Source organism: Oncorhynchus keta, chromosome 17 (assembly GCF_023373465.1).
Source record: "Oncorhynchus keta strain PuntledgeMale-10-30-2019 chromosome 17, Oket_V2, whole genome shotgun sequence".
Classification (NCBI taxonomy): domain Eukaryota; kingdom Metazoa; phylum Chordata; class Actinopteri; order Salmoniformes; family Salmonidae; genus Oncorhynchus; species Oncorhynchus keta.
In genome coordinates, this window is record NC_068437.1 from 13,184,347 (window position 1) to 13,211,443 (window position 27,097).

Here is a 27,097-nt window from a genome sequence, read left to right on the forward strand (position 1 = left end):
TAGTCAGGTACACTGCCTTCGGAAAGTATTCATACCCCTTGAGTTTTTCTACATTTTGTTACATTACAGCCTTAGTTTAATGGATTAAATAAAACAATTTCCTATACAATCTACACACAATGCCCCATAATTGTAAAGCCAAAACATGTTTTTTGACATTTATGCACATTTATTACACATTTTAAAAAGAAATACCTTATTTACATACAAAATATTATTTACATATTCTTTCAATGGCTTTTTAATTTATTTATTTTTTACTATTTTCTACATTGTAGAATAATAGTGAAGACATCAACACAATTAAATAACACATGTAGTAACCAAAAAAGTGTTTAAAAAACCCACTATATTTTATATTTGAGAGTCTTCAAAGTAGCCACCCTTTGCCCTTTGTTTTGGTACCTAAAGGGTACCAAAACATTTCTGCAGCATTGAAGGTCCCCAAGAACACAATAGCTTCCATCTTTCTTAAATGGAAGAAGTTTGGAAGCACCAACACTCATCCTAGAACTGGCCTGCCCGGCCAAACTGAGCAATCGGGGGAGAAGGGCGTTAGACAGGAAGGTGACCAAGAACCCAATGGTCACTCTGACAGAGCTCCTCTGTGGAGATGGGATAACCTTCAAAAAGGACAACCATCTCTACAGCAATTTACCAATCAGGCCGTTATGGTAGAGTGGCCAGATGGAAGCCACTCCTCAGTAAAAGGCACATGACAGCCCGCTTGGAATTTGCCAAAAGGCACCTGAAGGACTCTCAGACCATGAGAAACAAGATTCTCTGGTCTGATGAAACCAAGATTGATCTCTTTGGCCTGAATGCCAAGTGTCACATCTGGAGGAAACCTGGCACCATCCTTACGGCAAAGCATGGTGGTGGCAACATCATGCTGTGGGTATGTTTTTCAGCGGCAGGGACTGGGAGGCTAGTCAGGATCGAGGGGAAGATGAACGGAGCAAAGTAAAGAGCGATCCTTGATGAAAACCTGATCCAGAGCACTCAGGACCTCAGACTGGGGCAAAGGTTCACCTTCCAACAGGACTATGACCCTAAACACACAGCCAAGACAAAGCAGGAGTGGCTTCGAGACAAGTCTCTGAATGTCCTTGAGTGGCCCAGCCAGAGCCTGGACTTGAACCTGATCAAACATCTCTGGAAAGACCTGAAAATAGCTGTGCTGAGAAGTATGGGAGAAACTCTCCAAATAATATAATAATAATAATATATGCCATTTAGCTGACGCTTTTATCCAAAGCGACTTACAGTCATGTGTGCATACATTCTACGTATGGGTGGTCCCGGGAATCGAACCCACTACCCTGGCGTTACAAGCGCCATGCTCTACCAACTGAGCCACAGAAGGACCACATACAGGTGTGCCAAGCTTGTTGCATCATTCCCAAGAAGACACAAGGCTGTAATCGCTGCCAAAGGTGCTTTATCAATGTACTGGGGTCTGAACATTTATGTAAATGTGATTTTTAAAAAAATAAAATCCCCAAAAATGTAAAACCATTTTTTCTTTACTACCGCAGGGCAAGTGGTACTGGAGCAACAAGTCAGACCAAAAGGCTCCTGAACAGCGTGTAACCCCAAGCCATAAGACAACTGAACATTTAATCAAATGGCTACCCAGTCTATTTCCATTGACCCTTTTTTGCACAGATTGTCTCTATGCAAACTCACTACCCACACACTCACACATACTACACTGAGACTCCACACACATACACTCACGACATATGCTCACACACACAAAACATACACACGCACGTGCATATTGACACCACATACGCACACTTTCACACCATACCCGGCGCTAGGATAAAATGACTAAAGTACCCCTAAAAAAAGTATTATAATAATAAAATCAAACTGACTTAGGTGGCAGTTGAAATCGCAAAGGGTGCAAATATTTTTCGTATTTTTGCATTGGAATTATATTGAATTCTGCTTATATAATCAAACTATACCATAATAAACACTAAGTTCAAATGCAGAGACTCCGAGATCATTGAGTGCTTTTGAAATCTGTAGCCTATCTCTGCTGCGCTGTATCAGCGCAATGAACAGCCCCCTACAGCAATGCCGTTTAGATGGGCAATTACTCTATTACAAACAGCCTATGTGAATGCAGTCATACACACAGCTGTCTTACCAAAATAATGCAAACTCAATTTTGAAAATAGTAGCCTAGTTATTTATCCACGCAAACGAAACTACTGAATAGCAGTTTGGCTTAGAATGCTGACAACTGCGAATGCGAACAGAACAAAACAGCGGTAACAAGTAGTGGGCCTACGAAACAAAATATCATATTGATAAAGGCAATACACAATCTATATTTAAGCTATGGCACAATACACTTCTGTGAATCAAATTTGACCCACGTAATCAATTAAGCAATGCCAGCCTACCATAAACACGTTTCCAATACTCTACGTACAGTTCCATTTACAGCAATGAAAACCAATAGGCTACCAAGAAACCGATAATATAATGTAGCCTATCTATTTCTGTGATGAAACATACCGATATGAAGCTATACACAGGGACGTAATTAGTTGTTTTTTTTGCATTGGAATTAAATTGAATTTATATTGAATTCTGCTTATATCACACTATACCACAATAAACATAATAGTTTAAAAAATGCTTTTGACCAAGAAGTGGCACAAAATATTGCTGCGCTCTATCAGCACCATGGACAGCGCCCTACACACTTAAGGAATATTTTAATAAAAACCAACTAGCTTGTTTGTTTCAATCTTACATTTTCAAACTAAGAGTTGCAGCTTCCTTGATGCTCTGTGGAACTTCCTGAGTAATCAATCAGTTCTTTGTCGAAGTCATCTCACAACACATCGTTGTCCCCATTGGGATTTACAATCTGTCAAAGTCCAATTGCATGTTAGGCATTTTCCTTCAAGCAAAGCAATAACTTCTAGGGCAATATCATTCTACACACATTGAAGCATTGTATTTTTATGTTCCTTTTGGATATTGTGACATTATGCTACGCATTTTTACTAGAACCAGATGGCATCATCACTGTTTCAGACATCGACCTTTCCTTCTGAGGTTTTTCCAACTAAACCAAGAAAATTGACCTATTAAAATAACTGCAATTTCTGGCCCTCTGTAAATATGTGACAGGATAATTGGTTTATATATTAGGGCACATACATGGCAGATCAACAATCCATCTTTAATTGTGTAATGGTAGTAAGAACAACCGGCACGGAGTGTAGCAGAGTGTTTCAGAGGAAGAGCCTTATCAATGTTGTCTCTGTGGAAATGGTTAATTTTCTCTCTGTCAGCTCTGCAAAGATGAGGGATTATCAGAAGCGAGAGCTAGGTGTCTGGGAAATGCCGTCTCTGTCACACGTTACCATTAACAACCAAAGTGAGATTGATGATTCCCTCAACAACACCTACTCCTCCATGCTCCTCAACGGGTGAATTCCCTCACAGATTTAATAATGGAACCTGTCCGTCAAGATTCCGTGGACCCCTGGGCCTGAGTCGCATCAGGAAGTGGAGATACAGTTGGACAGCAACCAGAAAACAACGAATAAATACAACAGAGAAAATGGTCAGGGAAAGACCATGAAGGTTGCTCGACCTTGGTCCTTGTTGCAGACAAGCGTAATAACAGCCATTGGAAACTGTGGATATTAGTTTCTTCAGTGTGATGGGAAGGTTACAGAAGTTATTGCTGAGTGACTGGAAATGTAATGGAACCTGTTGCAGGGGTCTGAGCACATCAAGTTTAAAGGGAATGCAAATGTGTGTCTGGATAGGTGTCCACTGTAATAAGTTAGCCAAGTCCTCAACTTTTGGGGTCAGGAAGGAAAGAATATGAGGAAGGAGACCAATTTAGACTATAAGAACAGCCCTGAATCAACACAGTGTTACATTTAAAACTGTTCCAGTGTCTATATGGGTCCATACTTTTCAGTGTTAAATTAACACTTTCCTTAGGGTAAAGCCAAATGTGTATATTTCCCAGTGTGACTTGACTTTCAAGTAAATTATAGAGTTACCACCCATGACTGTATCATTAGTGCACAAAGACATGGTTGTTGCATTCATTCATGTTTAGTCCTGTGAGCTCCACCAAGTGAGATCCTAATGTATTATCATTAAAATTCAATTCTTTACCACAATACATATTTCATAAGTCCTTCATTTCAGGGCCTAGTTTTACCCTAATACGGTGTAGTGAAAAGAGCAGGCCCTTTTGGCTCTCAAACGGCTCTTTAAAAAAAAGTTTTTGTATTTTTCAAGTCAAACAGTTTGCGATAGTTTTACTATGATTGGTGTTAAATGAATTCTAATTAAATTATGAAATGAAATCATACTCTACCTTAACCACAATGTATTTAAAAATGCATTGGTTTGTTATGAAAAATAATGCTATTAAACATTGCATTTAAAGTATAACTTTTTCATCTATTTAACCAAAGTGCATATAAATGTAACAATTCAAGTGAATACAATCTGAACAGCATAATATAATATCTCACCATATCAAAGAAAAATAAATAACATTGTGCAAAATTGCAGCATCCCACTTAAAACATTAAACTGATCCCTCTTTTCTCACTCTTCTTTACTGCCATGTTATAACCAGCAGCACATAGCAATGCTGACCATATTTTGCTTTTATGAGAGATTTGCATTCAGAAATGCAAGCTGCCTCACTTTCGAGGGGCTGATGCGGTTTCTTCTGTCAGTAATTATTTGTCCCATTTTCAAGAAGACCCTCTCAGAGGGAACGGATGTGGCCACTATGCAGTCTCCCTGTCATGACTTTAGTAAGCCGTGGGTAGACAGAGGCCTTGTTCTTCCACCAGCTCAGAGGATGGGGAGGGGCTCCTCCAAATAGGATCGGACCTCCATTATGGCATCTGCTGAGGGATTCCTTCGTGCTGCATCCCCAGTTGCTCTCTAGTCAAACAGCATCCAAACAGCAGACGTTTGTGGCACTACTGCTGGTGCTTCTGCTCCATCTTATCCCACTTCTTCCAATGCTTTAAATAGCAAGGTGTTCAGTTGTTTATTTTCATACCAATACATGAAACCAAAATTGCACTAGCCTACTGGGCGAATGAATGAAAATATCAATTAGGCTACAGCTATCACAAACTTTATTTTAATAGCAGTAAAATAGCTTTTGATTTCGAATAGTCACAAAAAAGAAGGGCTCCCCCGCTTAATTCAATTAACACCTGGCTACAAAGTTACAACAAGCCTTACAGGGCCGAGCTCAAATGCCGACATCAAATTCAAATCGGTGCACTGTCTAAACAGCTGACAGGCAAAGCGAACTAGCACTTGTCACTGCTCTGTAAAAGTGAAAGAAAAAGTGCAGTCTGGCAGATGCATGGTCCTAAAGCCAACCATTCAGCCTTTGCTTTTGTTGCCTACTTACTGTAAAAATGTTGGTCTTGAGCTATGATATTGACACCCTAATCATTTTCACGTGGATGATTATTTACATGCTAATAGTTATGTTTTAAGAAACTCAAGCTGATCTTTTATTTATGTTTTATTTCACCTTTATTTAACCAGGTAGAAGAGTTGAGAACAAGTTCTCATTTACAACTGCGACCTGGCCAAAATAAAGCAAAGCAGTGTGACACAGACAACAACACAGAGTTGCACATGGCGTAACATGGAATAAACAATAAACAAGCCATTAAGACAAAAAACAAGTCAATGACACAGAAGAAAAAAAGAAAGTCTATATACAGTGTGTGCAAAGGGCATGAGGAGATAGGCACTAAATAGGCCACAGTAGCGAAGAATTACAATTTAGCAGATTAACACGAGTGATAAATGAGCAGATGATGATGTGCAAGTAGAGATACTGGTGTACAAAAGAGCAGAACATTAAATAAAAACAGTAGGTAGATTGGGTGGGCTATTTACAGATGGATCTATCGGACATTGCCTAAAATCTGTAGCAATCTTTTGCCTGAATGCCAATCACAAGTTTGTTGTGTTCTTTTAACAGAGTATTGGAATCCCGTTACAATATTGAGTCATTATATGATTTGTACCTCTTTTGACAAGAAACCTAAAGCCCAAGAGTTACATTTTGTATGGTTTTATTGATCAAAGGACATAAATGTATTGATCCAATGACCACTGTATATTTAATTAAAATGACTGTTCACCGTGTTTGACTTTTCCCTAGAGTATAATCAACACAATAAAGCAACAGAATGCAAAGTCTCCATAGGGTCTTGTTGTACTAGAACACGGGTTAACTCATGTGCATTTGGAACCTACATGTACAAGTTGTTTCTCCAGCCATAATGTACCTACCTATGCTCTCCAGTATTCCCTTACAACATTGTGTACAGAGGTGCCATGACAACTGGTATAATAGCAGTGCATAAGTAAGGCCACCAGCACCTTCATGATAGTTGTTGATTGATCAAGGACATCAATCACCCGAGCTACCATCAAGAAGGCAAGGTCAGTACAGGTGCATCAAAGCTGGAACCGAGAGACTGATAAACAGCATCTAACTCAAGGCCATCAGACTGTTAAATATCCATCACTAGCCGGCTCCCACCCGGTGACTCAACCCTGCCCCGTATACATAAACATGGAATCACTGGCCACTTCAATAATGGAATACTAGTCACTTTAAGAAAGTGAACAAACTGCTTTACTCGTTTCATATGTATATACTGTATTCTATTCTACTGTATTTTAGTCAATGCCACTCCGACTTTGCTCTTTTAGATGTGTATATTGCTGTTAATTGTTAGATACTACTGCACTGTTGCACCGGACTATTGACATTGACACCCAACCCCCTCCATTTGTGTAGTACACTGCTGCTACTCGCTGTTTATTATCTATGCATAGTCACTTCACACCTACCTACATGTAAAATTACCTCAACTAACCTGTACCACCGCACACTGACTCGGTACCAGTACCCCCTGTATATAGCCTCGTTATTGTTATGTTATTGTGTTACTTTTTATGATTTTTTACTTTCATTTATTTGGTAAATATTTTCTTAACTCTTCTTGAACTGCATTGTTGGTTAAGGGCTTGTAAGTAAGCATTTCACGGTAAGGTCTACACTTGTTGTATTCGGCGCATGTGACAAATAAAGTTTGATTTGGATTTTTTGTTGGAGCCAGGAACACAAGCATTTTGCTTAACATCTGCTAAATATGTGTATGTGACCAATAAAATTTGATTTATTTTGATTCTAGACACCTTGTGAACCTTGTGGGTTACCGATTCATCGTGTACAGTCAACATGGTTTGCAATTGGAGCTGAAGGGTCCTTTTAGGTACAAATGTTGTTTACATTATATTATGTAGACTATGAGAGCAATGACAAGCCAGGTAGTTGTCACCAATCAATTCTCACACATGATGCTGTGAAACAGCAGCACGGGGTCAGCCACAATGGTATCGATGGTACAGGGCAGACAGTCCTGAATAGACAAAGATGTGAAAAAAAGTCAAATTGTGAGGGATAAAGAGCATCAACTGGTATAAATATTCACACTTGTATAAATATTCACTGTTCGTCGCTGCATCTCCTACGGTTGACAGTAAATAGGATTGAGAATGTCACAACTGTCACAGGGGGACACAGAGGATTTGTCAGTGTAATTTCAATCCCTCCTCAGCAAATCAGGTACAACATCTTCGGAATGACTGCTTATCGTCTTGCTTTCGGGAAGGGAGAGCGGGAATAGGGGAGGGAGTGTGTGTGTGTGAGTGGGGGGCAAATACTGTCAAAACAATCTGCGCTGTGTGTTTGAGAAGGTGGGGATGGTGGTGGTATATTCAAGTATATTGAATCAATTATTTCATACCGTCAAATACTACTCTCAAACTATGTTAGTGATGCGTCCAGAATTGTAGGACTAAAGAAGAAAAGCATCCTTCCTGTTCTGACAAGGTTTCCATTCTTTGGATTTTTCCAATCACATTCACTAATGATCTTTTTGAGAAGGGGAAGGATTAATAATGATGAGGAAGAATGCATTTCTTGCTGTGTCCCAAAATCTTTGCATTCCCCTCTCCAGTCCTTTCTTTGTAGACTACTGGTAGATGAATGGATAGATACCACTGCTTTCACCTAACAAACCTTGTCCGATCAATGAAGGAACGCAAACAAGAAAAGGAAATTATTTAAATATACTAGTGATAGTCGTCAAACATGTTCAACTCCTCCATTACCATCAGTAAAAGTGACCACCTCTACATGCATACGCCACAGGAGAGAAACTGAGGGAGGTCCAGTGATTTTCATTAAGATAGACTCGGAGCACTTGTCTTATTACTGGGCCATTAGGATCTCTATCGCTAACAGATTGGCTCTAATAGGGAGCAGTGGAGGCAGGCAGAAGGTAATTGCGGTTGGACTGGCCACACAGGTGTCGGGTCCCTTTCACTTCCTGATTGGCTAATTAACACATTGTCAATCAACACCCCAAGGACTTTCCGCAGATGAAAAGTAGTTAAAAGGTGGGAGAAGGTTCTAATGACTCTTAACTTTTTTCCCTATGCAATACTTTGTCATATTATTGAGCAATCAAATAATGCTGAATTGTCTAGTAAAGTATGATACATTTTAGGGTAATATTTGCTTGGTATTAAGACAATGAATTGTTTGATGAGTATAAGGTGGGAATTCATTCATTGCAGATTGTGGATTTCCATACTGCTCTTTCAGAAGCCACGGGACAATCGGTTTCTAAATCAAGTGTCAACTGCCTCCAACCAGGTCATGGTGCTGTACAAATCAAACGCACTTCTGGAAGTGGGGTTGATTTATGCTGTAGCATTTCTGCAGGGAGGTGAATGACATGGACTACCAGTCTGCACTGGTATAATGGAAACCCACAGCCAATGCACAGGGACCTGGAGGAACTAACTATGTGAGTTCTGTTGATAGACTACAGCTCTGGGGACACATGCGCCCATCTCACAACTATATCAATTATTATAATTGTTTCATAAATAATTTCGGAGTAACCCTCCTTTTTAGGTTCCCCATGTAGCACGCAAAGTGTTTTGTTTTCCAATCTACATGGCTAGTAGGTGAGTCAGACAGACAATATAGTTGTCATGCATCTAATTAGCCTATTTCTCAGCGGCACCGGCAAGAGAACGCCTCGGCCTCCTCGCCTAATTGGCTATCAGGTGAATCAGGTTGGACTCCGATGAAGTGTGATACGTTGTTCAAGATGGATAAACACAAGGCTGAAGACCAAGTGGTGCACAAAAACGCTGAAAAAAAGTTGTATCTGATCAAATTACCGAAGATGACCACATCAGCAAAGCTACCACCTCGCACTGTACTGACAAAACATCATCGCAGGTGGAAGCTACTAGGCCTACTTATGCAGCAGCTAGCAATAGCAGCTTCCCAGTTTAGACCGAGCGCTCACTGCCCAGCAATGAGTGGCCATGCGCATCCTCTTCTTCCTAGCCTCGAGAATAGTGACCGGTCCTCTGTTGAGAGTGCCGGCCCTTGTCTGACTACTGCCAGAAACCCAACGCTGGTAAGCTTACTCGTGATGAGACGGATATTCCCGACAGCATGGCGTCAGGGTCCCAATGTTATAAAAATGGGCTACCAGCTAAATACTGTACTATGTATATACAATGCTCAAAGAAATAAAGGGAACACTAAAATAACACATCCTAGATCTGAATGAATGAAATATTCTTATTAAATACTTTTTTCTTTACATAGTTGAATGTGCTGACAACAATATCACACAAAAATTATCAATGGAAATCAAATTCAATCAATCAACCCATGGAGGTCTGGATTTGGAGTCACACTCAAAATTAAAGTGGAAAACCACAATACAGGCTGATCCAACTTTGATGTAATGTCCTTAAAACAAGTCAAAAATTAGGCTCAGTGGTGTGTGTGGCCTCCACGTGCCTGTATGACCTCCCTACAACGCCTGGGCATGCTCCTGATGAGGTGGCGGATGGTCTCCTGAAGGATCTCCTCCCAGACCTGGACTAAAGCATCCGCCAACTCCTGGACAGTCTGTGGTGCAACGTGGCGTTGGTGGATGGAGCGAGACATGATGTCCCAGATGTGCTCAATTGGATTCAGGTCTGGGGAACGGACGGGCATCAATGTCTTCCTCTTGCAGGAACTGCTGACACACTCCAGCCACATGAGGTCTAGCATTGTCTTGCATTAGGAGGAACCCAGGGCCAACCGCACCAGCATATGGTCTCACAAGGGGTCTGAGGATCTCATCTCGGTACCTAATGGCAGTCAGGCTACCTCTGCCGAGCACATGGAGGGCTGTGCGGCCCCCCAAAGAAATGCCACCCCACACCATGACAGACCCACCGCCAAACCGGTCATGCTGGAGGATGTTGCAGGCAGCAGAACGTTCTCCACGGCGTCTCCAGACTCTGTCACGTCTGTCACATGTGCTCAACCTGCTTTCATCTGTGAAGAGCACAGGGCGCCAGTGGCGAATTTGCCAATCTTGGTGTTCTCTGGCAAATGCCAAATGTCCTACACGGTGTTGGGCTGTAAGCACAACCCCCACCTGTGGACGTTGGGCCCTCATACCACCCTCATGGAGTCTGTTTGAGCAGACACATGCAGATTTGTGGCCTGCTGGAGGTCATTTTGCAGGGCTCTGGCTGTGCTCCTCCTGCTCCTCCTTGCACAAAGGTGGAGGTAGCGGTGCTGCTGCTGGGTTGTTGCCCTCCTACGGCCTCCTCCACGTCTCCTGATGTACTGGCCTGTCTCCTGGTAGCGCCTCCATGCTCTGGACACTACGCTGACAGACACAGCAAACCTTCTTGCCACAGCTCGCATTGATGTGCCATCCTGGATGAGCTGCACTACCTGAGCCACTTGTGTGGGTTGTAGACTCCGTCTCATGCTACCACTAAAGTGAAAGCACCGCCAGCATTCAAAAGTGACCAAAACATCAGCCGGGAAGCATGGGAACTGAGAAGTAGTCTGTGGTCACCACCTGCAGAACCACTCCTTTATTGGGGGTGTCTTGCTAATTGTCTATAATTTCCAACCTGTTGTCTATTCCATTTGCACAACAGCATGTGAAATTTTTTGCCAATCAGTGTTGCTTCCTAAGTGGACAGTTTGATTTCACAGAAGTGTGATTGACTTGGAGTTACATTGTGTTATTTAAGTGTTCCCTTTATTTTTTTGAGCAGTGTATATAGATAGGCTAGACTGCATTGTCTACATAATGAAACAAACCCTAGTAAGCTATTGGTTGGACGGTGGATTATTGTATTATTTGGCATTAATGGACTGTTTTTACACAGCACAGACTTCCTCTCGCGAGGATGGCTAAGGGTAGGTCTGCTAAATGACTTAAATGTAAATGTAAATGTGTAAATTACTAGACTGTAAATTGACACGTGCTGCTCCGCCCGCCTGGAGTGGTTCGGTTGTGGATGTGCATGCAGCATATAGCAGCTTTTCGAGCATAATTAAGTCTGTTTCTTGTGACGTTTTCTGATAGAGAGCTGTGAAAGCACGTCTGCATACGAAGAGGTCCCAAATGAAGACCAGTGGTTCTCAGTCCTGGTGACTCAAAGGGGTGCACATTTTTGGTTTTGCCTCAGCACTACACAGCTGATTCAAATGATCAACTCATCAAGCTTCAAGTGGTATTTTTGCATTCATTTGTGATGCTATCCTTGATATGATCCTGTTATTGTCACATGCTACGCATGCACATGTGTGCCCATGCATCTATCAATCCCATGTTGTCATGATTTGATATTAGAGATGATGCTTTAGTAATCCAATGACCTGGTAATAAAGTCTAAATGACATTATCTTACATAGTCCTACTGATACCTTGCATCTGGAAATTGCTTCAAAACGATTGCCAACATTTACCGTGTAGGGAACCGCAAAGTTGGGTGATCAGGGCCATCAGTCTACCGGTGTCTGGCATAACTTCATGAAGATGGCCTTGAGGACCAGGAGGGGATCTGCAACATGTGACAGGATAGGTCTGCTGCTCTGCAGGATGTTTCAAAGATGGGAGGCCAACAATCCAGCACGGGAGGCAATCCGTGTGAGGGAGATCTTCAACTCCTACTTATTCGAAGAGGGTGCTGTTACCTGGCAACACCATACACTACGCACAACCAAAGGCTATTTTAAGAGTAATCCACATTGCATTAAGAGTATTTTCCTATTTACTTAGCTATGTCAACTGCAGTTATTTAATTCCCAGTTTCTACTTCTCAGGTGAGGATGCTGTTTAGTTAATGGTGATGTACAAAACCAAAACAGGCTCTTATGAGTCACCCATACTGAAAACATTTAGCCACCCTATAACCCATACCTATACAATCTGATTGATGGATTGTGTTGTGCAGTAAGCAGGCTCAGGTGTATAACTTTGGCTCCTTCCACCTTCAAATAGAGGTGAGGACCCAACATGGGGAATTGTAAGACACTTCATTATTTATATAACTACGCAATATTGTTTTTGTATATATGAATAACAAATCTGACTTTTTAGCTAGTTTAACACGTTTCTAGTCACGTTTCTAGTCCCAGTTTCTACTTCTCAGGTGAGGATGCTGTTTAGTTAATGGTGATGTACAAAACCAAAACAGGCTCTTATGAGTCACCCATACTGAAAACATTTAGCCACCCTATAACCCATACCTATACAATCTGATTGATGGATTGTGTTGTGCAGTAAGCAGGCTCAGGTGTATAACTTTGGCTCCTTCCACCTTCAAATAGAGGTGAGGACCCAACATGGGGAATTGTAAGACACTTCATTATTTATATAACTACGCAATATTGTTTTTGTATATATGAATAACAAATCTGACTTTTTAGCTAGTTTAACACGTTTCTAGTCTATTGCATCGTTACAATGTGTGACCACTGCATCATTCAAAGACTGGTGTTTGATACTCCTGGTATTGGACATGACTAAAAAAGAATGTCTCCCATTGATACCTGAACTGCATCTTTTATTTACCGAGGTAGAGTACATGATCAGTGAATATATTCAACGTACAGGCTACAATGTGGGGATCTCATGCTTGGTAATAACTACATGTGTATACGATTTGACTCCTTGGCACAATAGTTCAATTAAGTTAAATTCTACTCCATCCATAGGCTTTATTAATGTCATTCAGACTGTTTTGAAGTCGATACAACCGGCTATGATAGCTGAGGTTCATAGCTAGGTTCTGAATTAATATGTATACAAAAGGTTTTAGGGTCCATACACAGATCAACTACATAGATAGCTACACATCCATAGGCATACAGGTATTTTTAACCTCCACTACACAATAAGCACGAAGGGTTAGCTAGCTACGTTACTTCAGCTGCATTGAATGGCAAGTATCAGCAAGGCAAGCTTCCAAAGTTGTACATTTAATTTGCAGTAAATGCTTTATATCCACTTTCACAAGATGAGGCTTGTTTTCTCAGGAGTCCCTAAAACATAAAATACAATTGCATACTCATGTCCTAACGCCCGTGAAGCTAGCTAGCTGGCATATGTTAGCTAGTCAGCTAGCTTGCTAAATAGGGATTTTTCATAAATTAACTTCTGTACATTGATTAACATATTCCTCTCAACTGTACTTGTTTTGCATGATTCATTATGTTATAATTACTTACATTTGCTTCCATCCTATTTTTGTCAGCCATCTGCTGAAGGTCTCCAGCCTTGGGTCGCATAGCATAAAATTTGCGAAGGGAACCACACGATATGATTGGTCATCGCTCAGCGGTGATTTGCATAAAGTTGGAAAATGTTAAACTTTTTCAACACTCCACTTCTCACCACTTTCCTTCCATTGAAAATGAATGGGAGGCGGTGTTTCACCGCATGATAGTGTACATGAAGGGTAGGTAGGCTATAGCCTTGAAATATAAAAGTTAGGCTTAACATGAGAAAATTATGACCAAATAAAAATAAACATGTCCATTAATTAAAGAAAAGCTACAGGCTACTACAAGCACTAATCTGATAGTTTATCGATAGGCAGCCGTATATATGTCGTAATTTCAGAAACATGGACAGCGATCGGTAGTCTATACTTTGTGAGTGGCTGACGCATAAAACATTTTTTAGGGAGGGTAAAGGCTCAAACGCCGGTCTTTCTCAGTCCTTCTATTCGTTCGTTCATTAGTCACATGTGATATCTCAGACAGCAATGGCCCTATTTTTACGAAACTTGGGTGAAGTATGCATCTTGCCATAGAGATCCGGGCATTTACAAAAGGAATCTGATTGGCCCAAGCAATAGTAATTGATTGAAATGTGTGTGTCACACCAGCGAGTAAGAGGCTAAGCAAGAGGTGATAACTTGTTCGGGCTGCATTCGGCAGTCGACGTCACCGGCTTTCTAGCCTTCGCCGCTCTATTTTCTCATTGTTCCATTTGTTTTGTCTTGTTCCCTGCACACCTGGTTTACATTCCCTAATCACACTGCATGCAATTATTCCTCTGTTCCCCCCATGTCTTTGTGTGAAATTGTTTTGTTACGTGTTTAGTGTGATGCGCAAGACTGGGTTTTCCCCCGGGTATCGTATTTTGATACGTACCTGTTGTTTGTATTTGTCATACATTTGTATATTTGTGAGTGTTTTCACGCTTATTGACTTTTACCTGTTGCTGGAGGATTTTGGACGCAGTTTCGTCTGTCTTTTGTGCTTTTACCAAATAAAAGTGAGCCTGATCACAACTGCTCTCCTGCACCTGACTTCGTACCAGTAGCGCACAACCTTGACACAGGTGGTATTATTTTTTTTTGAGGTCTACAATTTTATTCCTGATGTCCTTACACAGCTCTCTGGTCTTGGCCATTGTGGAGAGGTTGGAGTCTGTTTGATTGAGTGTGTGGACAGGTGTCTTTTATACAGGTAATGAGTGGAGAACAGGAGGGCTTCTTAAAGAAAGACTTAACAGGTCTGTGAGAGCCGGAATTCTTACTGGTTACTGGATCAAATACTTCTGTCATGCAATAAAATGCAAAATAATTACTTAAAAATCATACAATGTGATTTTCTCGATTTTTGTTCTAGATTCCATCTCTCAGAGTTGAAGTGTACCTATGATAAAAATTACAGACCTCCACATGCTTTTGTAAGTAGGAAAACCTGCAAAATTGGCAGTGTATCAAATACTTGTTCTCCCCACTGTAAGTGAATACTTAAAATGCTATTTCTGAGTAATGTTGACTACCCAATATGGCGGGTATCTTTTTGGCTGCTTTGTTGTCTAAAGGCTGTACTCAGATTATTGCATGGTTTGCTTTCTCCATAAAGTTTTTTTGAAATCTGACACAGCGGTTGCATTAATTTATCTAAATTTCCATGTATAATGTTCGTATCTTTATCAATGTTTATTATGAGTACTTCTGTAAATTGATGTGGCTCTGCACAATCACAGCATGTTTTAGAACTACTGAACGTAACGTGCCAATGTAAACTCAGATTTTTTTATATAAATATGAACTTTATCAAACAAAACATACATTTATTGTGTAACATGAAGTCCTATGAGTGTCATCTGATGACCATCATCAGTGGTTAGTGATTCATTTTTATCTCTTTCTGCTTTTTGTGCCTCCTGTCTTTGGCTGGAAAAATGGCTGTGTTTTTCTGTGAGTTGGTGGTGACCTAACATAATCGTTTGTGGTGCTTTCGTTGTAAATCCTTTTTGAAATCAGACGCTGTGGCTGGATTAACAAGCATTTTATCTTTAAAATTGTGTAAAATACTTGTATGCTTGAGGAATTTTAATTGTGAGATTTTTGTTGTTTTGAATTTGGCGCCCTGCACTTTCACTGGCTGGGTAGCGGAACCCCAGTCCTAGACCGGTTAAGGTCACAGTTATGAAAACTTAGGACACTAAAGAGGCCTTTCTACAGACTCTGAAAAACAAAGAAAAGAAAGATTCCCAGGGCCCCTGCTCATCGGCATGATCGTGCCTTAGGCATGCTGCAAGGAGGCATGAGGACTGCAGATATGTCCAGGGCATTAAATTGGACGCCTAAGACAGCGCTACAGGGAGACAGGACGGACAGCTGATTGTCCTCGCAGTGGCAGACCACGTGTAACAACATTTGCACAGGATCAGTACATCCGAACATCACACCTGCGGGACAGGTACAGGAGAGCAACATCTACCCGAGTTACACCAGGAACACAAACTCCCTCCATCAGTGCTCAGACTGTTCTAAATAGGTTTGTAGGCCTGTTGATAGGCAGGTCCTCACCAGACATCACTGGAAAAATGTTGCCAATGGACACAAACCTACCGTCACTGGACCAGACAGGACTGGCAAAAAGTGCTCTTCGCTGACGAGTCACAGTTTTGTCTTACCAGGGGTGATGATCGGATTCGAAGTCGAAGGAATGAGTGTTACACCAAGGCCTGTACTCTGGAGTGGGATCGATTTGGAGGTGGAGGGTCCATCATGGTCTGGAGCGGTGTGTCACAGCAACATCGGACTGAGCTTGTTGTCATTGCAGCGAATCTCAACGCTGTGTGTTACAGGGAAGACATCCTCCTCTCTCATGTGGTACCCTTCCTGCAGGTTCATCCTGACATGACCCTCCAGCATGACAATGCCATCAGCTACAACGCTCATTCTGTGAGTGACTTCCTGTAGACAGGAATGTCAGTGTTCTGCTATGGCCAGCTAAGAGCCCGGATCTCAATCCCATTGAGCACATCTGGGACCTGTTGGATCGGAGGGTGAGGGCTAGGGCCATTCCCCCCCAGAAATGTCTGGGTACTTGCAGGTGCCTTGGTGTAAGAGTAACACAGCAAGAACTGGCACATTTGGTGCAGTCCATGAGGAGGAGATGCACTGCAGTACTTAATGCAGCTGGTGGCCACACCAGATACTGACCGTTACTTTTGATTTTGACCCCCCTTTGTTCAGGAACACATTATTCAATTTCTGTTAGTCACATGTCTGTGGATCTTGTTCAGTTTATGTCTCAGTTGTTAAATTTGGTTTTGTTCATACAAATATTTACACATGTTCAATCTGCTGAAAATAAACGCAGTTCACAGTGAGAGGACATTTATTATTTTGCTGAGTCCCGTGAAATTCCGGGGGAAAAATATGTTTATATTGGAGTTGTGCCTATTGTTCCTACAAGTATAGTCTGCCCTCTCATTGGCTAGAATGATTAGTTCATTGACTATAACTGCCTTTGAAGTGAGGGATCTAACATTAGTAGCCCTATTTTGAGATGTGAGGTATCACGATCTCTTACAATAATGGCAGGAATGGAGGAGGTCTTTATTCCAGTGAGATTGCTAAGGCGAACACCGCCATGTTTAGTTTTGCCCAACCTAGGTCGAGGCACAGACACGGTCTCAATGGGGATAGCTGAGCTGACTACACTGACTGTGCTAGCGGCAGACTCTACTAAACTGGCAGGCTGGCTAACAGCCTGCTGCCTGTCCTGCACCCTATTTCATTGTGGAGCTAGAGGAGATAGAGCCCTGTCTATGTTGGTAGATAAGATGAGAGCAGCCCTCCAGCTAGGATGGAGTCCGTCACTCCTCAGCAGCCCAGGCTTGGTCCTGTTTGTGGGTGAATCCCAGAAAGAGGGCCAATTATCTAGAAATTCTATATTTTGGGAGGGGCAGAAAACAGTTTTCAACCAGCGATTGAGTTGTGAGACTCTGCTGTAGAGCTCATCACTCCCCCTAACTGGGACGGGGCCAGAGAAAATTACTCGATGCCGAAACATCTTTCTAGCTGATTTACACGCTGAAGCTATGTTGCGCGGATCACTGACAACAATGATCCTATAGGGAAGAGGTTAGAGACCTGGCAATGTGGTGCCAGGACAAGAACCTCTCCCTCTATGTGAGCAAGACAAAGAAGCTGATCGTGGACTACAGTAAACGGCAGGCCGAACAGGCCCCCGTTAACATTGACAGGTCTGTAGTGGAGCTGTTTGAGAGTTTCAAGTTCCTTGATGTCCACATCACCAACAAACTATCATGGTCCAAATACACCAAGACAGTCGTGAAGAGGGCACAACAACACCTTTTCCCCCTCAGGAGACTGAAAAGGTTTGGCATGGGTCCCCAGATCCTCAAAAGATTCTTCAGCTGCACCATTGAGAATATCCTGACCGGTTGCCTGGTATGGCAACTACTTGGCATCTGACAGTAAGGTGCTACAGATGGTCTTACGTACGGACCAGTAAATCACTGGGTCCAAGCTTCCTATCATCCAGGACCTATTTACTAGGCGGTGTCAAATGAAGGCCCCAAAAATTGCGAAAGACTCCAGTCACTGAAGTCATAGACTGTTCGATTTGCTACCGCATGGACAGTGGTACTGGCACGCCAAGTCTAGGACCAAAAGGCTCCTAACAGCTTCTACCCCCAAGCCATAAGACTGCTGAACAATTAATCAATTGGCCACACTGACTTTTTACATTGACTCTATCTTGCACTGACTATGCACACTCATAAGACCATATACACTGAGTGTACAAAACATCAGAATACTGCTCTTTCCATGACTGACTCACCAGATGAATCCAGCTGAACACTATGATCCCTTATGTCACTTCTTAAATCCACTTCTCTAACTGTAGATGAAGAGGAGGAGATCAGTTAAAGAAGGATTTTTAAGCCTTGAAGCAATTGAGACATGGATTGTGTATTTGTGCCATTCAGTGAGTGAATGGGCAAGACACAATATTTATACTGACCAAAAACATAAACACAACATGTAAAGTGGTGGTCGCATGTTCCATGAGGTGAAATTTTCCATAAGCACAAAAAGCTTATTTTTCTCAAATGCACAAATTGATTTACATCCCTGTTAGTGAGCATTTCCTCTTTTCCAAGATAATCCTTCCACCTGACAGGTGTGTCATATCAAGAAGCTGATTAACCAGCATGATCATTACACAGATGCACCTAGTGCTGGGGACAATAAAAGGCCACTCTTAAATGTGCAGTCTTAAATGTGCAGTTTTGTCACACAACACAATGCCAAAGAAGTTTCCATTTTTGAGGGAACGTGCAATTGGAATGCTGACTGCAGGAATCTCCACAAGAGCCTTTGCCAGAGAATTTAATGATAATTTCTATCCCATAAGACACCTCCAACATCGTTTTAGAGAATTTGGCAGTACGTCCAACCGGCCTCACAACCTAGATCACGTGTAACCACGCAAGCCCTCCACATTCGGCTTCTTCGCCAATGCGATCGCCGACCAGTCAATCGTCGACCTGGACAGCTAATGAAACTGTGGGTTTGCACAACCAAAGAATTTCTGCACTAACTTTCAGAAACCATCTCAGGGAAGATTATCTGCGTGCTCGTCATCTTCACCAGGGTCTTGACCTGACTGCAGTTTGGCATCGTAACCAACTTCAGTGGGCAAATGCTCACCTTCGATGGACACTGGTACCCTGGAGATGTGTGCTCTTCATGGAACAGAGTGCAGCAGGGTGGGGGTGGGGTTATGGTATGGGCAGGCATAAGCTACGGACAATGAACAAAATTGCATTTTATATGAATGCACAGAGATACTGTGACGAGATATTGAGGCCCGTTGTGCCGTTCATCCGCCACCATCACCTCATGTTTCAGCATGATAATGCACAGCCCCATGTCGCAAGGATATGTACACAATTCATGGAAGCTGAAAATGTGCCAGTTCTTCCATGGCATGCATACTCCGCTTACATGTCACCCGTTGAGCATGTTTGGGATGCTCTGGATCGACGTGTACGACAGCGTGTTCCAGTTCCTGCCAATATCCAGCAACTTCGCACAGCCATTGAAGAGGAGTGGGACCACATTCCACATGCAACAATCAAAAGCCTGATCAACTATATGCGATGGCGATGTGTCCCGCTGCATGAGGCAAATTGGTGATCACAACAGAGACTGACTGGTTTTCTGATCCACACCCCTACCTTTTTTTTACGGTATCTGTGACCAACAGATACATATCTGAATTCCCTGTCATGTGATATCCATAGATTAGGGACTAATGAACTGACTAATTTCCTTATATGAATTGTAACTCAGTGAAATCTTAGAAATTGTTGCATGTTGCGTTTTATATTTTTGTTCAGTGTAAGTGCCATTGAACGGGGTGTGGAAGTAGATGCCAGGCGCACTGGTTTGTGTGTGTCAAGAACTAGAACGGGGATATGGGGGATATGAGTCAATATTAGGAAGGTGTTGCTAATGTATTGTACAGTCAGTGTAAAGTGCCATCGGAAACTATTCAGAGCCCTTGGCTTTTTCCACATTTTGTTACGTTACGGCCTTATTCTAAAATGTATTAAATAAAACACATTCCTCAGCAATCTACACACAATAAAACACAATGACAAAGTGAAAACAGGTTTTAAGAAATTTGTGCAAATGTATTAAATATAAAACACATAAATACATTATTTACATAAGTATTCAGACCCTTTGCTATGAGACTCGAAATTGAGCTCAAGTGTATCCTGTTTCCATTGATCATGCTTGAGATGTCTCTCCAACTTGATTGGGGTCCACCTGCGGTAAATTCAACTGGACATGATTTGAAAAAGCACACAACTGTTTATATAAGGTCCCACAGTTGACAGTATATGGCAGAGCAAAAACCAAGCCATGACGTCGAAGGAATTGTCTGTAGAGCTCCGAGACAGGATTGTGTCGAGGCACAGATCTGGAGAAGGATACCAAACATTTCTGTAACATTGAAGGTCCCCAAGAACACAGTGGCCTCCATAATCTTAAATGGAAGTTTGGAACCGCCAAAACTCGAGAGCTGGCCAAACGGAGCAATCAGGGGAGAAGGATCTTGGTCGATGATGTGACCAAGAACCCAATGGTCACTCTGACAGAGCTCCAGAGTACTTCTTGTTAGATGGGAGAACCTTCCAGAAGGACAGCCTTATCTACAGCACTCCACCAATCAGGCCTTTATGGTAGAGTGGTCAGATGGAAGCCACTGCTCAGTAAAAAGGCACATGATTACCCGCTTGGAGTTCGCCTTAAAGGCACCTGAAGACTCTCAGACCATTAGAAACAAGATTGAACTGAATGCCATGTGTGCCATGTGTTACGTCTGGATGAAACCTGGCACTATCCCTACCGTTAAGAATGGTGGTGGCAGCATCATGCTGTGGGGATGTTTTTCAGGGGCAGGGACTGGGAGACTAAATCGAGGAAAAGATGAACGGAGCAAAGTACAGAGAGATCCTTGATGAAAACCTGCTCCAGAGCAGACTGGGGCGAAGGTTCACCTTCCAACAGGACAATGACCCTAAGCACACAGCCAAGACAATGCAGGAGTGGCTTCGGGACAAGTAGCTATGAAAATAGCTGTGCAGCAACGGTTCCCGTCCAACCTGACAGAGCTTCTGAGGATCTGCAGAGAAGAATGGGAGAAACTCCCCAATACAGGTGTGCCAAGCTTGTAGCGTCATACCGAAGACTTGAGTCTGTAAAGGTGCCAAAGGTGTTTCAGCAAAGTACTGAGTAAAGGGTCTGAATACTTATGTAAATGTAATATTTCCGTTTTTAAATGTTTTATACATTTGCAGAAAAATCTAACAGTTTTTGCTTTGTCATTATTGTGTATTGTGTGTAGATATGAGGTGGAAAAACGATTTCCTCCATTTTAGAATAAGGCTGTAACGTAACAAAATTTGGAAAAATTCAATGGGTCTCATTACTTTCCGAATGCACTCTATACACATTACACTGACACTCTCACGGAAAACAAATTCACATGCATACTAACACATCAAAAATACACACACCCACACAATTTTACACTCATCATATGCTGCTGCTACTCTGTTCTTTATTTTGTTGTTATTATTATACAGTATATCCTGATGCATAGTGACTTTACCCTGCCTTCGTGTACATACTATATCTACCTCAAATACTGTTGAATTTATTATGGATTTATTATGGATAAACGAATAAACAATATCCCCCTTTTAAATAGAATTGTGTCTAGATAAACTTATACTCTGTATGTTTAAATAGACAATATGAGTTCATAGGAAGAAATTGTGTGACAGGAGAAAGGAGTAATAAAACCATTCCAACTGGGCAGGAACAAATGGGTTGTGGACTGTGTAAACACATAAGGTCGTTAGCCTATGGTTGACCCAACCTGAAACTTAGCTCTGGGGTTTTTAGATTAGGTAGTGAGTGCATTCCTAGGGTTTCTGTTAATTAAACCTGTCAGTTCAGTGGTGATCGATAATGTTGAGGGGTCAAAAGTTATCTGGGAGTGTGTTAGTAAGTTAGAATGAACTCTTCACCTTACTTTGTCCTGTCGAGAGGGGGGGGGATCGTTTAAGACAGTGAAATGACGTCATGATCTGTATTTAAACTGATGCATTTGTTTTGAGTGGGAGCGCGCTCCGAGAATAAATTCTATTACCTATTATTTAAAGACTGGTCTGCGTCTATTTTATGCAAACAAGAAATCTTGCAAATTCTCATAAAATAGACGAAGGGCTTTCAATTGATGAAAGCACATCGGCATAATTAAATTATACTAACAATTGGTCCTTCGAGCCGGATTCCACAAACTTCTCTGTCGTCCGAAGGGAAAAGCCGAAAACCGCGCGCAGGGACAAGGTTGGACTCGTTGTTAAAGTCCTGGCCTCCAGCAGAGGTTTAATAACAGGCCGGTATATATATCTTAGGTCGACAGAGAACGTGACGGAATCGAACCGGCATTGCTTTTCCCAGTCTACAGGACAAAGGTAAACAGTCTTTATTCTCGAATTTGGGAGGAATTATTTAAGATATTTTTGATTGAAGGTGCTAAAGGAGTTTGGATTTAATCAATGATAGTTGCTTGAATATTTTGAACAAATACAATGGGTTTCCACTTTGTGGGTAACCAAAATCGATAGGAAGGAAGCGAGTCTGAAATGACTCGTGGTAAGGTGCACTATTGTTAGATGGGACGTCCATTCTGTACAAATAGGATAGCTATTAATTCAATAAACATACCTAAATAAAGTGTTTACCTAGGAGTCTATCTGTATATGGGAAGTAGTCTGACTATGAAAAGTAGCAGATAGATATATTAAAACAGGTGAGGATAAATTAGGCTTGGTGAGATGGCAGGGCAATTCTAGGCGAACATAATAATTGAACCCATTCAGTACTGAAAGAGATTAATATCCAGGGAGGAGAGGGAAGCTAATTCTAGAGTAGTGAGATATGAGATATTAATTAACGTTGAAAGTCCCAAGGAACAATAGTTTATAATGAGCTTATAATTGTATACGGGTGAAATGTAATGTCCAAATCAAAAGTCAACTATAGATGAGGTTTCCAGGAAGGAGAATACATAATGATTATCATTAAAGAGTCACACAAATAGTCAGACAGAAAAGTAACTAAGTAACGGTAAATAGCAGATTCATAGAAAACACTCACATAGGTAAGTGATTAAATACCATAGCGACATAACGGTAAGGATTAAAGATGGGTATAATTTCCTCAAAGGAGAGGGAACTAACGGGAGACGAGCGTTATATGGAACAGAAGGACAAGAGAAACATTGATTTCGGTCTAAAATGGAGAAAGAAATATGATTTTGATGGCCGTCTAAATGTAGAAAAGCTGGAATCACTTATAAAACAGATACATAAGGAATGTGGAAATAATGTAAAAAAGCAGAATAAACAGGGGTTATATACAGCCAGAATCTGGCTTTCGGAAGCTAGAAAAAGAGATGATAAAGAGTTGTAAACCCAAAGAGAGCCAAGATGCGCTCCCCTCTGCTCCCGCAGATGAAAAAATTGGCCGTTTGTGCGGGGGTGCGAGTAAAAAACTATATCCTTCTCTAGTAGAGCAAGCATACAGAGTTAATTCGGACGACGGGGTGGTGATTCCTCGGAGGAAAGGGCAATTGCCGCTCCATGCTGGGCCCCCCCAGCTTATAATATGGGAGCGGATGATGGGAGGCCAGTGGTAAAGGGAGGTAAAGAGAGGGAACAGAAATTGGAGAGAGTCTGGACAGAGGCTCAGGCAGTGAAGGAGACAGATAGATCGGAGAGGGGAGGATAGACACAGTCACCGAATCATAACCGATCAGGGCTGATTAGAAAAACCTCTGAAATAGGAGAGAAAAATACACCGAAGCCTAGGAGAGCTTTCCAGCATAATAAAGGGGAAAATGAAAGTGTAGAAAGAGAGGATCTGTACCCCCTAATAGAGTTACCCAATCCCCAGGCGGGGGAGGGAGATCATGAACCTATTGTTCGGGTCTATAGACCTTGGACGCAGAGAGATGTAGAAAAGGCAGTAGAAGGTATCCCCCACCCAAAGACAGGAATGGCAGGTTTTGAGAGAGATCTGAATGGACTAGCGTCCAGTTTCAGGCTAAACACAGGGGAGGTGGAAAGAGCAGTTAGAACCATAGTGGGAAAGGATTGGTTTGCTGTGCGCGGGGCCTGGGTGCCAACGGGGAATAATGGGGACATTATACAGTGGAGCGCGGGACCTGGAGAGCCATTCAGGGCAAAAATTACAGAATTATGAGCTAACCTAACAGAACATTACCACCGACACGCCGATTTTTCTAAGGTAACTGAATGTAGACAGGGAGAAGGTGAGACAGTCAGTCAGTATCTAGAACGTTTAAAAGATGTATTCAATGCTAACAGTGGTACGCCAGAACCAGCCCCCGGGGGGGATCAAAATACCCCTTATAATCAACAGCTAAAAATAGCCTTTTTAACTGGAATGCGCGTCGAAATCAGTAAGGAGGTGAAAAATAATTTAGTGGGGTGGGGGTTGGCAACTCCAGCGGAGGTAAAAAGATATGCTGTCCACCATGAACAGCACGGACAGGCAGAAAAAAGAAAAAGAGAAAATAGGAAAAATTAGTTCTTGATGGCAATGTTAGAAGACAGAGCGACAGGAGGAGGTAACAGAGAAAATAGCCAGCTGAAATGCTACAATTGTAACGAAATTGAACATTTCGCCCGCCTACAAAAGACCACCAATATTGTAGTTTAACTGAGGGAAAGGTCAGAGGCGACAATTGGGTAAAGAAAAAGAAGGGTCAGATACGAAGGAGCGAGATTAATGAGAATCCTAATTGAGGGAAAACTTTGGGCGTTTAACCTGTTAGTCCTATAAGGGCAGTATTTCATTTTTGGATAAAAAGACGTGCCCGTTTTAAGCGCAATATTTTGTCACGAAAAGATGCTCGACTATGCTTGGAATTGATAGTTTTGGAAAGAAGACACTCTTACGTTTCCAGAACTGCAAAGATTTTCACTGTGAGTGCCCTAGAACAAATGCTTCAGGCAAAACCAAGATGTTTGACCGACCAGGAAATGAACAGGATTTCTGAGGCTACGTTTTCCATGATCGCCTTATATGGCTGTGAATGCGACAGGAATGAACGGACACTTTCTCTTGTTTCCCAAGGTGTCTGCAGCATTGTGACGTATTTGTAGGCATATCATTGGAAGATTGACCATAAGAGACTACAATTGCCAAGTGTCCCGCACGGTGTCTGCGTGGAAATTGGTGCGCAAAAGTCAGCTACCAGTATTTTTCCATCCGAATCAGAGAAGAATGCAGGCTTCCAGGGACGGCATTTCAATGAAGAGATATATGACAAAACACCTTGAGGATTGATTCAAACAACGTTTTCCATGTTTCAGTCGATATTATGGAGTTAATTCGGAAAAAGTTTGACGTGTAGGTGACTGAATTTTCGGTTAGTTTCGGTAGCCAAATGCATAGTAACAAACGGAACGTTGTGTCCTACACAAGAATCTTTCAGGAAAAACTGGACATCTGCTATGTAACTGAGAATCTCCTCATTGAAACATCTGAAGTTCTTCAAAGGTAAATTATTTTATTTGATCCCTTTGCTGGTTTTTGTGAATATGTTGCGTGCTAAATGCTAACGCTAAATGCTAAGCTAGCTATCACCACTCTTACACAAATTATTGATTTTCTCTGGTTCTAAAGCATATTTTGAAAATCTGAGATGACAGGATTGTTAAGAAAAGGATAAGCTTGAGAGCAGGCATATTTATTTAATTTCATTTGCGATTTTTAGAAATCGCTAACGTTGCATTATGGTAATGAGCTTGAGGCTGTAGTAACGCGACCGCATGCGGGATGGGGCGGACTATGAGGTTAAATTAGGGCTATTTTCTGTTGTTCAGATGCCGGAGTAACAAATACAGACAACTGTAAATTGGGTCTATTTGCGAAGAATCTCAGTTCCATTGCATTGGTGGTATAGTGGTGAGTGTAGCAGTCTCACAACCTGCAGTCCAGGGTTTGGTTCCCAGCTGAGTTGTAAAAAATAATGATATATATGTCTGAGTTTTTGGTTGTAATTAAACTAATTGTTTTGCAGAGAAAGTTATAGTCACTAGTATTGGTATAAGATATAAACTGAACGTTTTAAATAGTTTGTTTGGTTCAAATTGAAAGACTAATTCATTCAACTTAAAATAAGAACGGAGCTAATTTTGATGCAAGACGATGTCTGTTCACTAAATGAATAATAAATTGGGAATAGAGTCGTAATTAAAATGCTAAATCAAAGACGAGACAGTAACTTAAATCAAATTAATTCTGAATAATAACGGGGGAACAATTACGATAGATTTGTGTCCATCGAAATGTTTTTATAAAATTAGCGAATTGAGAGATGTTGATTGATGTTGTAAACTCTAATTCAGGATTCAACAGATGTGATAAATTAGGTTTGGTTTATTGAACCCGAAATACTGTTGTTGCAGACAGCCAACCATTATTTACAATGAGTTGAAAATCGTTGATGACATCACTCGCGAGGCTTCCGTTGCCACGGAAATTATGTCTTGACTGGGGGTAACGGAGAAAATGGTTAGTGTCTTTTAGAAGGAAAATGCGTGCATTATTGTTGAGTCACTTTTCAGAACTTGATAAAAATTTCGAAATACATTTTTAAAAGGATTATGTAAGTCGTCAGGAAAGATGCTAAAAACTAGCAGCTGATTCGCTAGGTGGGTATCATTGATTTGTGGCGTTTATT